This window comes from Equus asinus, chromosome 2, assembly GCF_041296235.1.
Source record: "Equus asinus isolate D_3611 breed Donkey chromosome 2, EquAss-T2T_v2, whole genome shotgun sequence".
Taxonomy (NCBI): Eukaryota; Metazoa; Chordata; class Mammalia; order Perissodactyla; family Equidae; genus Equus; species Equus asinus.
In genome coordinates, this window is record NC_091791.1 from 51,401,486 (window position 1) to 51,414,715 (window position 13,230).

Below are 13,230 nucleotides of genomic sequence, written 5' to 3' on the forward strand. Positions count from 1 at the left end.
CACAGTACTACAGTCATATTATGGGGAAATGTTTAAGAAGTCAATCTATAAAACATCCTAAGAATACGCCATCACAGGAAAGTTTGGAACACTGGTGACACAAAAGTTCCTCATTAGAATTCATTGTGCCATCTTCAGCCTTAGCAACTTTAATTCTGCTCTGTTCACTTAGGAATGATCGTGACAGCAAAGCAAAAAATACATATGGGTTTTTTTGTCAGATCCCAATGACGAAAACCTCTATTCCAGGAAAGCTGTCGACTCATTCTTTGGTGCGTGAGAAGCAGGTCTTCTAGCTGGAGATGACAGTTGTGTGATTGAATTTAACAATGATTACTCCTAGAATTTTAGGGAAATTGGAAGATGACTCAGCTGGCTTTGAGGAAGGCAGAGATCCAGAGCGCTTGGCTTTTTCCTCCAGGCTGCATGGATTTCCTGCTTCATTCTGTGACTCACTAGGCTGGCTTTATAAAACCTTAGGTATGTGTGGTTTTTGTTTTTTATTTATCTCTGCCTCAGTTTCTTTATCTCCAAAATGAGAAGAATAATAGTCTCTAACTAGATTTGTGCAAACATTAAATATAATACTGTGTATAAAATGTACTTCATAATTGCACAATAAAATCTTGGGTTTTCCTACTGTAGATAGGTCAATCTCTCTCCTTCAGGCCCTAGACTCTTAGAGGGTGAGGGGAATCTGACAGATTTTTAAGATTGGCCTGGTTATATTCAGAAAGGAAGAAACTGAAGCACAGTAACTTGCTATTCTTATTAATTGAAAATGGCTAGTTGAGGGAATGACAAATGAAATCTTTACAGAAATGCATCCTTGGGAGTTAATGGGCAAACAGCAGTCCTTATTAAAAAGGAACTCCCCTACCCCAAACAGCAATCCTTACTAAAATGCACTCAACTTTTATTCCTTCCCTTTTGATTGGTTTCATGATAACGTGCCTAAATGATAGAAGTGTTTGAAGAAAAGCACTGGGGGTTCATTGAATCGTTATTGGTTAGTACACATTTCAGGCCAGGCAGATTGCAAAATGTGGAAATAATCAAAACACCGATTGACAAAAGAATGCATAAATAAAATGTGGTGTATTTATGCAATGGAATACAATATAGGCATCAACAAAGGATGAAATATAGCTACATAAAAAAATGGATTCATTTTAGCAATAATTTTAAATAAAAATGCTAAGTTCCAGGATGTTACATACAGCCATTTTTTAAAGTTAAAAACAACTAAAATAAGAGAATATAATTCTAGACATGATTAAATTATATTTATAAATGGAAAGCAAGCTTATGATGGACACAAAATTTAGGCTATAAGTATTTTCAGGGAAGGATAAGGTAATACCAATGATGTATATGTAAGTAGTTGCCAATATTCTAGTTTCCACGATGGGGAGGTTCTTTTGGCAGTTTAATATATCACTGAAACAAACAAAGAAGGCCTTGTGCAAATTAACAATAAGAGTGTATCATGAACAAGGATATTTTAAGCACAATATTGTGTGTGTGTACGTATGTGTGTATACGTGTGTGTATGTGTATATATATATATAATGCATATACATATTGTAGATATATATAACGTGTATATCTGTAAAGAGAGAGAGAGAGAGAGAAAGATGCCTGTGTTATGTTTTGTGTCTCCTCATATTGGGAAGTTAAGTTGAACATATCACATGTTGCTTTGTTCTCACAAGAACTTCCTTATTCACAGAAGAATGGTCAATTTCCAGTGAGAACAGCTATGTTTAAGAAAAATTTTGCTTCTATTTCTGGCAAAGAAGGAAGTGTAGTGAATGAGATCTTACATGTATACATAATGCCTCTCACTGATGTTCAGGGATTCAGCAGAAATCTGGGTTCTTTGCTCCCTGGCTGTACATTGGTGTTAAATTATCCAACAAATTGTCAAACAGCATCTCTTCCCTGGAAGAGGCCAATGCATTCATACTACCCATCTTCTTATTTCATAGATAAGCATACGAAGATAAAGTATCCTGCCTGGGCTCATGAACTCTCTTGTAAATACTTGAGGTCAAACAGCCAGAGAAGCTGATCTTGGAGCCACCATATCTGCTCCTCTATTTCTAAGTAAGTCTTTATTTCTTTCTTTTGCTTTTGTTTCCTCTCTTTGTCTCCAAAAGTTAGACGAATGGGTAGGATATGACCTGACTTGGTGAAGAATGTCTAGAAAGAAAGGATGAAAATATGATGAAAACAATGACAACACCAACAATAACCAACACCTCTTGACTGCTTCCTGTGTGCCAGGCGCAGTCCTGCTTTGTGCCCACATACTTTGGGCTTGAAATATATATGTCATTTAATTCTTAGGACAAGGATTCAAGAGCTGATACAAGTAATTTCCTCACTGGAAAGAAATCTCCTCCTGTTTCTTTGCTCTCCACCACACCGTACACATGGCAAGTAGCAATACTTAATACTCATTAAGAAGCTATCCAACACTTGGGGGTGAAAAAGATTCCCAATATGTAGGAACAGCAAAAGTCGTTTGCTACAAAATACTTCTGATAATTGAATTTCAGGGTGGGAATGTTTACTTGATCTGCTTTTGGCAGGCCTTTGAGGGCCGCAAATTCTCTTTGCGCTCTGCTCTGCTTCTTCAACCTCTTCTAAGATGATGGAGAATTTGTCAGCCATGCTTTTCACTGGCCCATCCACTCCAGCTGAGCAGATTTGAAGGATCATGACTTTTCTTCTTGTGATGCAACACCTCCAGAGCTCCATTTTTTGTGCCTGTGACTCAAACATTAGGAATGAATGGAAGGTGCATTTATGGAACTCAATAGCTAATGCCTTCGAGAGCATGAAGGCACAATTTCCAATAATAAAATGACCACATGGAGATCCGTGCTGGACATATAATCAAGCTATCACAAGGAGAGTTTATTAGAAAGCTGATGTCATTCTTCTAACTTCATTTTATGCGACATAATATATCTGGATCTTTATTCCTTTTGTGCTGCCAAAACTTGTCTAAAGCATACCAAGGGACATGATAGAGGAAACCTGTAGGCCTCAGGGCTTTTGGCTGATCCTAAAGAGTATGCAGGGCCACAGTGAGAGGAGAGGCGTTAGAGAAGATCTGAGGACCCAGAACAAATCACACTACATGCTCTTACCAACCCCCCTGTCCCGTTGCACATTTTTAGAAATAAGGTTGGATTAAAATATATACCCAAGGCTTGAAGAGATCAAAATCCAGGTCAGATACCCAAGGTCAGAGCGTATTTAAGGAGAGACAGGAAGGTGGTGCAGTGAATGCCACCAACGAGCCAGATGACTTTGGGCATTCCCTGAGCCTCCATTTCCTCAGTAGGGATAAAAACTGCACGTTCTTCCTAGGATTATTTTAAGGATTACATGAAATTACGTGTGTAAATTCCTTAACACAGTATAAGGCATATATCATGCAGTCAGTAATTATTAGACATAATTGTTATTGTAAAAGAGAAGAATGACACATCCCTTACAAGACTTTTTGCAAGGAATAAATGAGAACATGTGTTACGTGCCTGGCATAATGCCTGACATGTAGCAAGGCCTAAGGATAGTAAGCTTTTCTTCCTTAGCACTTGTTATTAAAATAACACAAGGATCCTCAAAGAATGGGGCCCAGGGCCCTCATTTACCATTTTTAGGGCTTTATTATTTGTAAAATCATCTATAATTTGCAGAGTGTTTTTCAACCTTTAACTTACTGGGCCCTCGCAAGAAGCTTGTTGCGTCCTCTTCTGAAAAATCAGCTTCATCATTTTCCAGTTTTGCATAAGAGGAAATTGTAACTCATAAAGTTTAAGTGACATGTACAAGTTATGCAGTGGGAGAAGAAGGATCTGAACTCAGGTGTGTGGGACCCCTAAGCCAGCATTCTTTCCGTATTACTTCTCTAAAGATCATAGCTCATATTGAGCTAACTAGATCGAATTACAAATTTCTGCCTAGCCATTACCTTAAATAATTCATTCAAGCTGTCTTCACAGGTGTACTGATGCAACTGGGTCCATTAACTGGGTCCCTCAGAGCAGTGCTGGAATCGAAAAGCAACTACCAACCAAGAAGCCAGGAAAGTGAATGCCATGTAAGGATTTTTTTTTTTTTTGGAAGATTGCAGTTTGTTTAAAGCAAAAGAACTTTCTGGAGATGCAGCAGCAGCAAATCTATCAGCTCCTTGCAGTGTCATCAATCACAGAAGCACAGGAAAAAAACCAAGCTGGACCCAGTACCCATCCTTGTAAATTATTTTTCAGGAAATCCTGCAGGCTTGGTTTTTTACCAGGAAACAATTACAGTTTAATATAGAGGACCACAGAATTCACATGGAACCGATTTCTATTTCTTTTTGTTCTGCTTACACAAAGGAAATGCAATTTTTCAAAAACAGCAGAGAAATAACACAAGCACTGGACTAATATAGTGGCGCCTGTCACTTCCAACTGAGGGATTGTGTCATTTCTCATTGCCAGTCCTGACAGCGCCTCAAATAAAGAGGTGTCTTAGCAAATTATGTTCTTGATATCACTTACTGAGATGCGACGTCTCCATTTTAAATAATAAAGTGACAATGCAAAGACCTGAAGCTGGTTATGAAGAAAGTTTACCATAGCTTAACTCATGGTTCATTATATTTCTCATGCCATTATCTTAATCTCATGTTTTTATCATGTGTCTTTAAATGTGCAAAATTAAAAAGCCAGAGGTAATTTTGTATTTTATCTGAATCCGGAGGAAGAGATTGTTAAATTATCATTGCTTTGATATTAAATAGCTTGAACCTGTACAATGACCTTTGAATATGCAAATGGAGTAGCTTTGTTGCAAAAAAAATGAGATTTGCTAATTGTTAAAATGATAAGTGAGAAAAAAATGGAAGGAAACTGGAATTTACTTTGAAGCAAACCTCGTTGAAGGTTTATGTGATAAGGATAAAGAAAATGTTTTATATTTATGTGCAGGTTCAGAAGAATGATTGTCTAGAGCTGTTCAAATCTGTGACTTTGCAGCTGTAATCAAAACCAGCGGGAGAGTTTCTGACTTATATCCCTGGCAGAGAACTCGTGGAATACATAATACATACCCAGAAGAGTTAAGAGAATTTCAATAGTTTCTTAGGTAACAATTTTCATTCTCTGCTCTTAAGATGTTTGAAAAATGAAAGACTGTAACCCCAAATCAAACAATAATTAATCATCCGTTTCCATTTTTAAATGAGCTTTTTAACACCAACATGTTCATGAATCTAATGCTCCCAGAAATGAGGGATGAATGCAACCTCCAAGAATGATGACGTCAGCCGGCACGTTTTTCGCTGGCAATTGACCATTTTAACCTTGAGCTGCAGCATCTCATTTCGGATGTATGATTGTCCAGCAGAGAGAGTGTCCTAAGCAGGTTGGGCTTGGGCAAGTACCCATGGGGATTTGAATGTGGCATCCCGTTTGTTTTCACTCTCGCGAGATTTGGCTTAGGTCTCCAGGCCAACCATGATTCTGCCATGTTATAGCTGTGGAGCCCGTTTCCTTTGGAGACTGAGAGTTATGTGCACATAATTCTCCAGAGAGCAGATTCTCTACAGATATTTGTGGTGAATGGAGAAGGTGGGACATTTCTCAACTTCCCATTCCTCCTCACCTGGGCTTGGTGATGCTAAACGATCTGCATTGCTTTAGTTACAATGTATCACAATGATAAATACTGCGGCCTCTGGAGCCCCTTAGTAACCACATACTCTTGAACAAGTTATTTCTCTGTGCCTCAGTTTCCTCACCTGTAATGAAGTTTTCCTGCTACTATCTATGTCAAAATATTGTGTGCAAATGCTCACGTTAGCTATTAACACCCTGTAGTAGAACCATCTGGGCCATTGAGAAGGCAATTCGTGACTCTTGGGTCCATTCAGAAAAATGAGGGTGGCTGCTCTCAAGAGAAACAGTGGAATGCAGTGAGAAAATGATAAAAATTGAAAATTTTCACTCCATGCTAATAAGTTCCAGGCATTCTGCTAAGTGCTTAATATCTCCCAGGAACACAAGGTGTTAGATATTGTTTTTAATTTCATTTTACAGATGCAGAGAGCTGGTCAGTGGTAGAGGCTGAAGGTCAGTTTGTCTGTTACCCAAACTTATGGTCTTAATCCCTCTGCTAGAATGCCTCCCTAGGAGGCATTCTAAAAGTACGCATGCCATTATCTAAACGTACGTATGCCATTAACTAGCTTTGTAGAGTTGTGACCTTGGAAAAATTATTTCATTTCTTTGGAACTTTATTGTCTCTTTTGATAGAATTGCATGATCTCTATGGCTTTTCCCAGTTCTGACAAACTGTGATTCTATAAGAGAGAATATTTGGGAGGAAGGGAAAAGGAGAAAACAGAAAGAGGAAGAGACGAGAGACTTAGACGTGTAATTATAATTGAACACAGTGATGTCTTTGTATTTTATAAAGAAGTCAAAACACAATCAGATATTTCAGTACATTCATTCTTGTACAGTATGTCTATACCTCATTGCCATCCTTTTATAAATGAGGAAATTGCAGTATAGAAAGTTTGTAACTCGCCAAGTTCACATAGCTAAATCATAGAATCTAACAATTTTACTGCCAATATGAAACAGCATTCTCTGGATTAGACTGAAAAGTCAATATATAAAACATTTCCGAAAACTTCTATTGCTTAATAATGCAAATAGTGAGGTACTTCATGTTATGCAATCTAAGAGTTATTTGAAAGATACAAGTCAAATCTCTTCAAATCCAGTCCTACTTGTCACTGGCAACTCTTTAATTTGTTTGATCTTCAATGGGGGTATCTCTTTTAGATTTTTCTTCTGCCTTATTTCTATACTTTGTCTCCAACCTTTATCCAGTTATTCAATACACGATGGAAGTTCATATTTAAATGATCCCTTCAGTGAATCCACTAAAAATTCTGTGACTATATATTTATAATGAAATTCATTCATTCTGCTATACCTCTATATGTCAAAGTTTCTATATTTATCAATAGGGGACAGTAGTCTCCTCCCTGATAAGGTTGTAAAAATTTAATGAGATATCTGTGACAACGCTTGGACAAGAGTAGGTACATAGGAATCATTATCTCATTTGTAAATCTGAATTTTTGCTTATTAAAATTTCTTAAAGAAGACATTTTTGTGAACTCATGGATGTTCTTTTAGTATCATACAAACCGGATTTTGAAAACTGGTTTTGAAGATTCTGAAGTTTTTGACAGCAAACAAATTCCACCCTATAGGAACCTGTAGACTTGTCCTTAAAAAAATGATGCAATCAGATCTGTTAACAATAATACAATGATAAAAATTCTGGTTTCTATTTTTCTCAGAAGCCTGGGTCTATTAATATTTATGCACGTTCATGTGAGTGTGCATATGTAAAGCTCCTTTTAAAATCTGAATTGTAAAATAGAATCAGAGAATTCATTCCCTCCTTCTTCTTTCTCTTTCTCTCTTTTAATTTTCCTATTCCAGGGAAATTATCCTTTGAGGAGTTTTGTGATGGCAGACAAATTTGTTTCTCAAATGGAGCATTGGTTTTCACAGTTGTGCTGGAGGGCTGGAGGACAGCGGAATGCCCCTTCGCTTCACAGATTCCTGTAAAATTCAGCCCCTCCCAGTCATACATCTCTCTGATTACTGCTTAACTATATACATTTTGACAAGGAGAAAAACAGTCTCGAATTGTTAATACCAAAAGCTTTAAGAGTTTTGTTTCGACTGCAGCATGTGGATATATTTATAAAGGCTGAAATCTTTTACATATTTTGTGTTCAGATTATGACTTCATTTGCTAAATCATTAAACATACCTTTAGAAGATATATATATATAATATATGTGTGTATATATTTCCTATACATACATATACATTTTCCTGTATATGCTTGTATATATATATTTCCTATTCACACACATATGCACACACATGTGTGTAATGAGCATCTACAATATTTAGCAAAGGATTTTTCTCCAGAATGACTCTGTTAAAACAATCACATCTCACAAATCTCAGACAGCCACAGTGTGCTGGGTTTCTAACCTCTGGAGAGTACAGCACTGTGGTTTACTCATGATAACCAGAGATGGTGGAAAAGTTAAGTACTTGGCAGTGGATCACATTTCTGTAATAATCCAATACACATTGTGCATTGATTCCTTTCAGATTTGGTACAAAATTAAGCAGCAAATATAGATATTTCTTTAGTCTTCTGACACGAGGTATGACGATGAACTTTATTCAGATGGTACTTTTTCCTTCTTCGCTAACGAATTATAATGGGGAGTCAGGAGCCTGTTGGCAAAAATTTCAACCTCAGAATTTATGGGTTTGGAATTTTGACCGAAACCCAAATCTTTTGGCCTTTGAGTTCATTTGCCTTTTGGCAAAAAAAAAAAAGTCTTGTTTTCAAAGAGAAACAAATCATAAGAGAACTTTATTAAAAAAAGGCTCAACCAGCTGTTTCAAAGGCTATTTTGATGATGTCAGTGCAAGTGAGTAAAAAACACATGGATTTAAATTCCCTTAAATTATACAAGCCTTTAAAAATTAATGGAACTATGTTGGGCAAATGTGTTTTAGGTTTATTGACTTAGGACTCAGTCTTCCATGGTTTCTAAACAGCCTTGTATCAGAGGGACACTGCAATTATTTGTTAAAGACAAGTGAGAACGTGGAATATGGTTTAATAAGAACCAAGAGGCTTATGTTTGTAAATCCAAATGGGAGTGGGTCCCTGACAACCAGTGAGAAAGCATGAGAATCACCCCCGCCCCGTAATACAGCAGTAACAGAGGGAGAACAAGCGGTACGCTCTCAACTTGCAAGCACAGTTCTCTGTGATGTTTTATTTTCTGCTTAAATGTTTATTTTCCTGTTGTGTAGACAAAGCCCTGGCTGTGGAAGAGCTGTTGGATTGATACCAATTGTTGAAAGAGATCTGCCAACCTAAAGGTTTCTCCATGTCTCCTCAAAATCATAGACTCATTCTTCTAACATGGAGGGCTTTTTTAGCTTCCAGAAAGTGGGCAGGAAGACAGACTATAAACAACTTTACTGTTCAATTGTGAAGGCAACATGACACTTCTTTGCACAAGAAGATGTGGTGAAGTTTTAACAAATGGTGCATTCATACATAAACTCCATAAGAAAAGCATTGGGAAAGCAAGATTGATGCCCCTAAACAGTCGTTTCTTGTTCTTAATTTGGTGAAAAATAAAAGATCGTGTCTTCACCTGCTAGTTCCTTGGTCTCCACTAAGCCATTTCTGTCATGACACTGTGATGTGATATCGGGACTTGGAGCCCTGAAATAGCAGACAGAAATAACCAAATCATATCTGCCCCGGCCACCATCCTGATACACTCACTGAACAACTAGAAACCGTTAGATTCCACCTCCTTAGTCTTGGGAGATTGAGCAGTCCAATCTTCTTGGAACAATAACAAGACAAACCCAGAGTCTCTACTCTATGGAAAGCCAGATGTTTACAAGTCTGATGGTGAGGAATATAGCTATTATTACTGATGATGCTCATAAGTACTATGTCTTAATCTCACCGGTGCAGGTAAATACTTAATGTAGTGCTATATAGTAGATTCTTAAGAAATAATTATTATTGTACACACGTTATTTCATTTGTCATTTTCAGCTCTCCTATGCCACATTGCAGATGAGAAACATAAGATTCAGAGACAAAACATGACTTGTTTGAGACCACAAAAAGTGCTAGAACGTGACACAACAAGAAAAAAAGTCATGTCTGTCTAATACCAAAGTCCATGCTCTTCAAATTAAAAATACCCACCAGAGTGGCTAAACTTAGAAAGATGGACAATAGGAGAACATGGAGCAATTGCACCTTGCCTACCCTGCTCGTGAGAGTGCAAATCGGTGCAAGTGCTTTGGAGAACTGTTCAAAGATTTCAATTAAAGATGAATATCCTCATATCTTATGTTCCCACAATTCTACAGCTAGACACAGCGACAGAAATATCTACATAGATTTAACAAAAGACGTGCAAGAATGTTCATAGCAGCATTATTTATAATTGCCCCAAACTGGAAGCAACCAAAGTGTCCGTCAACAGAATGGATAAAACAATTGTGTTATATTCATCCAGTGAAGTGCCCCACAGCTGTAAGAATGAACGAACAACTACAGTCAACCATATGGATGAATCTCATAAACATAAAGTGGAATGACAGAAGCCATATTTAAAGAAGCACATTTTACAGGAGTCCATTTATATAAAATTCAAACAGGAGAAAAAGTCATCTATCATATTAGATCGAAGGATAATAGCTACCCCTGGGGACCAGATACTGATTGGAAGGAGGCATGGATTGTGCTTCTGGTGTAACTAGAACTAGAAATGTTTTGGTTTTTCATATGAGTGCTAGTTGTATGGGTGTGTTCACTTTGTAAAATTTATTGAGCTGTACTTATGATTTCTCCACTCTGCTATACAAAGTTTCCTTGCAAGATTTACTTTTCAAGGAAAAGTTTACTCTCAAAAATTTAAGGCATGACACCCTCAGGAAGAGAAGAATGAAGCTGGTGTATGATAGGGGAGAGATGTCCTATCACCCGAGTACTAGGCCCGAGCTGATCGCCCTGCAGCCAGTCTCCAGCTATGAATGCATGAATTCTTTCAAATGAGCCCAGGCTTGGGATAATTATCTTTGGGGCAGAGAGGTCTAGGCAACCTGTGTGTCACCCAGGCAAGGGAGAGAAGAACACAGAACCTTCCTCCCACTCATAAACATCACCCATAGAAGAACACAGCTCCAGTCATCCACATGTGAAAACATTTTCCAGATACTGAGCTCACAAAAATTCTGGTGGGTTCACTAAGTTTACTCCCACTCTACTGACATGGATGAGCATTGTGAAGCATGCCTAGCCACCCAGGCTGTTTTCCTGGCCAAGGAAAGACATGCATCTAGTCAATGCAATTTGAGTTGAGTGTTTACTTTCAAAACTCCTCAATCTCCAAGCCTAATAAAAACTTTTCCAGCAAGGGGAGGCAGCCTTCGATGCATTTTGTTGCTAGACTTGCTGCCTGATTTCTTTTCGGCGGTGCTGAGCATGTGGCCGTAGCCTAATTTGCATGGTTTATATGCAGACCTGAGTTTAATTTGGAATCACAAGACCCCAGGGTCCCTGATGCTAAATAACCTGGGACTTCCATCTGTAGCACAGCATATGTTTGTCTGATGTAGTAAAAGTGGGCAAGAAATCCAAATCTAATTATAAATGTACAGTCAGAATGTCAGGTAAATTACACTCCTTGCGAGTAAATTATGACCTCAGGACACAGTGTACTTGGGCATGCTGGGCCATCTTCCCAACAGCGCCCTCTGCCTGTAAGTGCCCACAGTGGGGCATTGCCAACTGAATGTTCATTTAAGGAGTTTTGGAGCCCCTGACAAGTATTCTCCTGCACCTACAAAGAATATTTTGTCTAAATTCTGTGAAATATAGACAGAGAAATGAATGAAGACAAAGTTTAAACACATTTAATATTCAATTGCATCTTATGATTATGAAGTGCCCTAGGGCAGGGTTTTTCAAATTGTAGGTTACAATTTATAAGTAGGTCACGACCAGCGCTTTTGAAAATTAAAACAGAAGAGATTAGAAAATTTTAGAGTGAATTGCATGTGATGATTGTCAGTATTGTTTACTGAAACGTTTTTTTGTTTAATTTTGTGCTCATGTGTGTATGTATCATGTCAGGATGTATAATGTATTTCTTACTGGATGGCAGTTTTTAAAACTTTGAAAAAACTGTTCAAAGGTACTTTGTAAACAGATGTAACGTTGTAATGATGGTAATGTTATCATTGCAGCAGTTTTATAGTTCTTTCATTTAACGAAAACAACTCTATGCCCGGTGAGTGCTAGGCACTGGAAATAGAGCAGTGAACAAGGCAGACAGGTGTCCCTGCCCATGGAACTTGCATTTAGAAAGCAGATGTGCCTTAAATATGAAGTGCATATTAATTAATTATGCAATTATAATGGTCACAAGTGACACTAAGGCAACAAATTCAGGGGTTATAAGAGTGAATATCAGGAGGATCAGACAGAGTTTTTGGGGGTGTCAGGAAACACTTTCTTTCTTTTTTTTTTTTTTGAGGAAGATTATCCCTGAGCTAACATCTGCTGCCAATCCTCCTCTTTTTGCTGAGGAAGACTGGCCCTGAGCTAACATCTGTACCCATCTTCCTCTACTTTATATGTGGGATGCCTGCCACAGCATGGCTTGCCAAGTGGTGCCATGTCTGCACCCGGGATCCGAACCGGTAAGCCCCGGGCCGCCAAAGCGAAATGTTCAAACTTAACTGCTGTGCCACCTGGCCAGCCCCTGGAAGCCCTTTCTTAAAGAAGTGATATTTGAGCTAAGATCTGAAGGGTGAGGCAGAATGAAGTAAGCTCACTATCAGAAACTTTAAATATTTTAACATAGTCCTCGATTTTAACAGATTCCCCATTGGTATTTCAAAGTATTTCATGCCTCACTTGGACTCCAGAAAAGCCCCTCTTGACACTGACAGTGCTTTCTGTTAATAATATGTTCTCAGAACTTCTCCTTCAGTCCCTCATTCTCCATCCAAACTGACCGATTCCTGCTTTGCACTGCTAATTGGTAGACATCGACCTACAAAGTCATCATGAGTGATGCACTTTCCAATGAGTATCTGGAAATAGTAGAGAAAATGTTCTGGAACTGATGTGAGGGAAGGCTTCTGAACCAGAGACTGTGTGTTGACCAGCTCTGCTCCAACTTGCTGATTCTCTGAGAGTCCTTCCTCTGTTCATGGGAGAGAGACACCATGTAATATCCTCTTTGCCTCACAGTAAACTGTCCTCCACCTATTCACATGATCCCTTTTCCAGCTTTGGTAATTGAATGAGAAAATTCACATAACAGATTTCTTCTTGGGGGACGCGGCATTTGTTTGGAGAAATGCTTTGAAACCACTGCTTCGGATGGTATTGGGGAGATGGCAGGATGTCAATCTGGGGGCCAAGTCGCAGAACTACCTTCTGAAGAAGGTGGGCTCTTCTTAGAGAGCTAGTTCTCCTTTCTGAGGAATATTTGTGTAGAATCCTGATGGTAAGGACTGGGTCAGGGCTGAAGGGCTCTGCCCATTCGCTGGGAGAGAT

The 13,230-nt window shown here is 38.4% G+C and overlaps 1 long non-coding RNA gene across 1 annotated transcript; it reads left to right on the forward strand.

The window, feature by feature from the left end:
* Positions 1-242: 242 nt before the first annotated feature.
* LOC123283363 (uncharacterized) lies at positions 243-7,178 on the forward strand. The gene is made up of 3 exons (XR_011495248.1): positions 243-480; positions 1,992-2,109; positions 4,023-7,178. It is a non-coding gene; the product is annotated as an uncharacterized lncRNA (long non-coding RNA).
* The last annotated feature ends 6,052 nt before the right edge of the window (positions 7,179-13,230 follow it).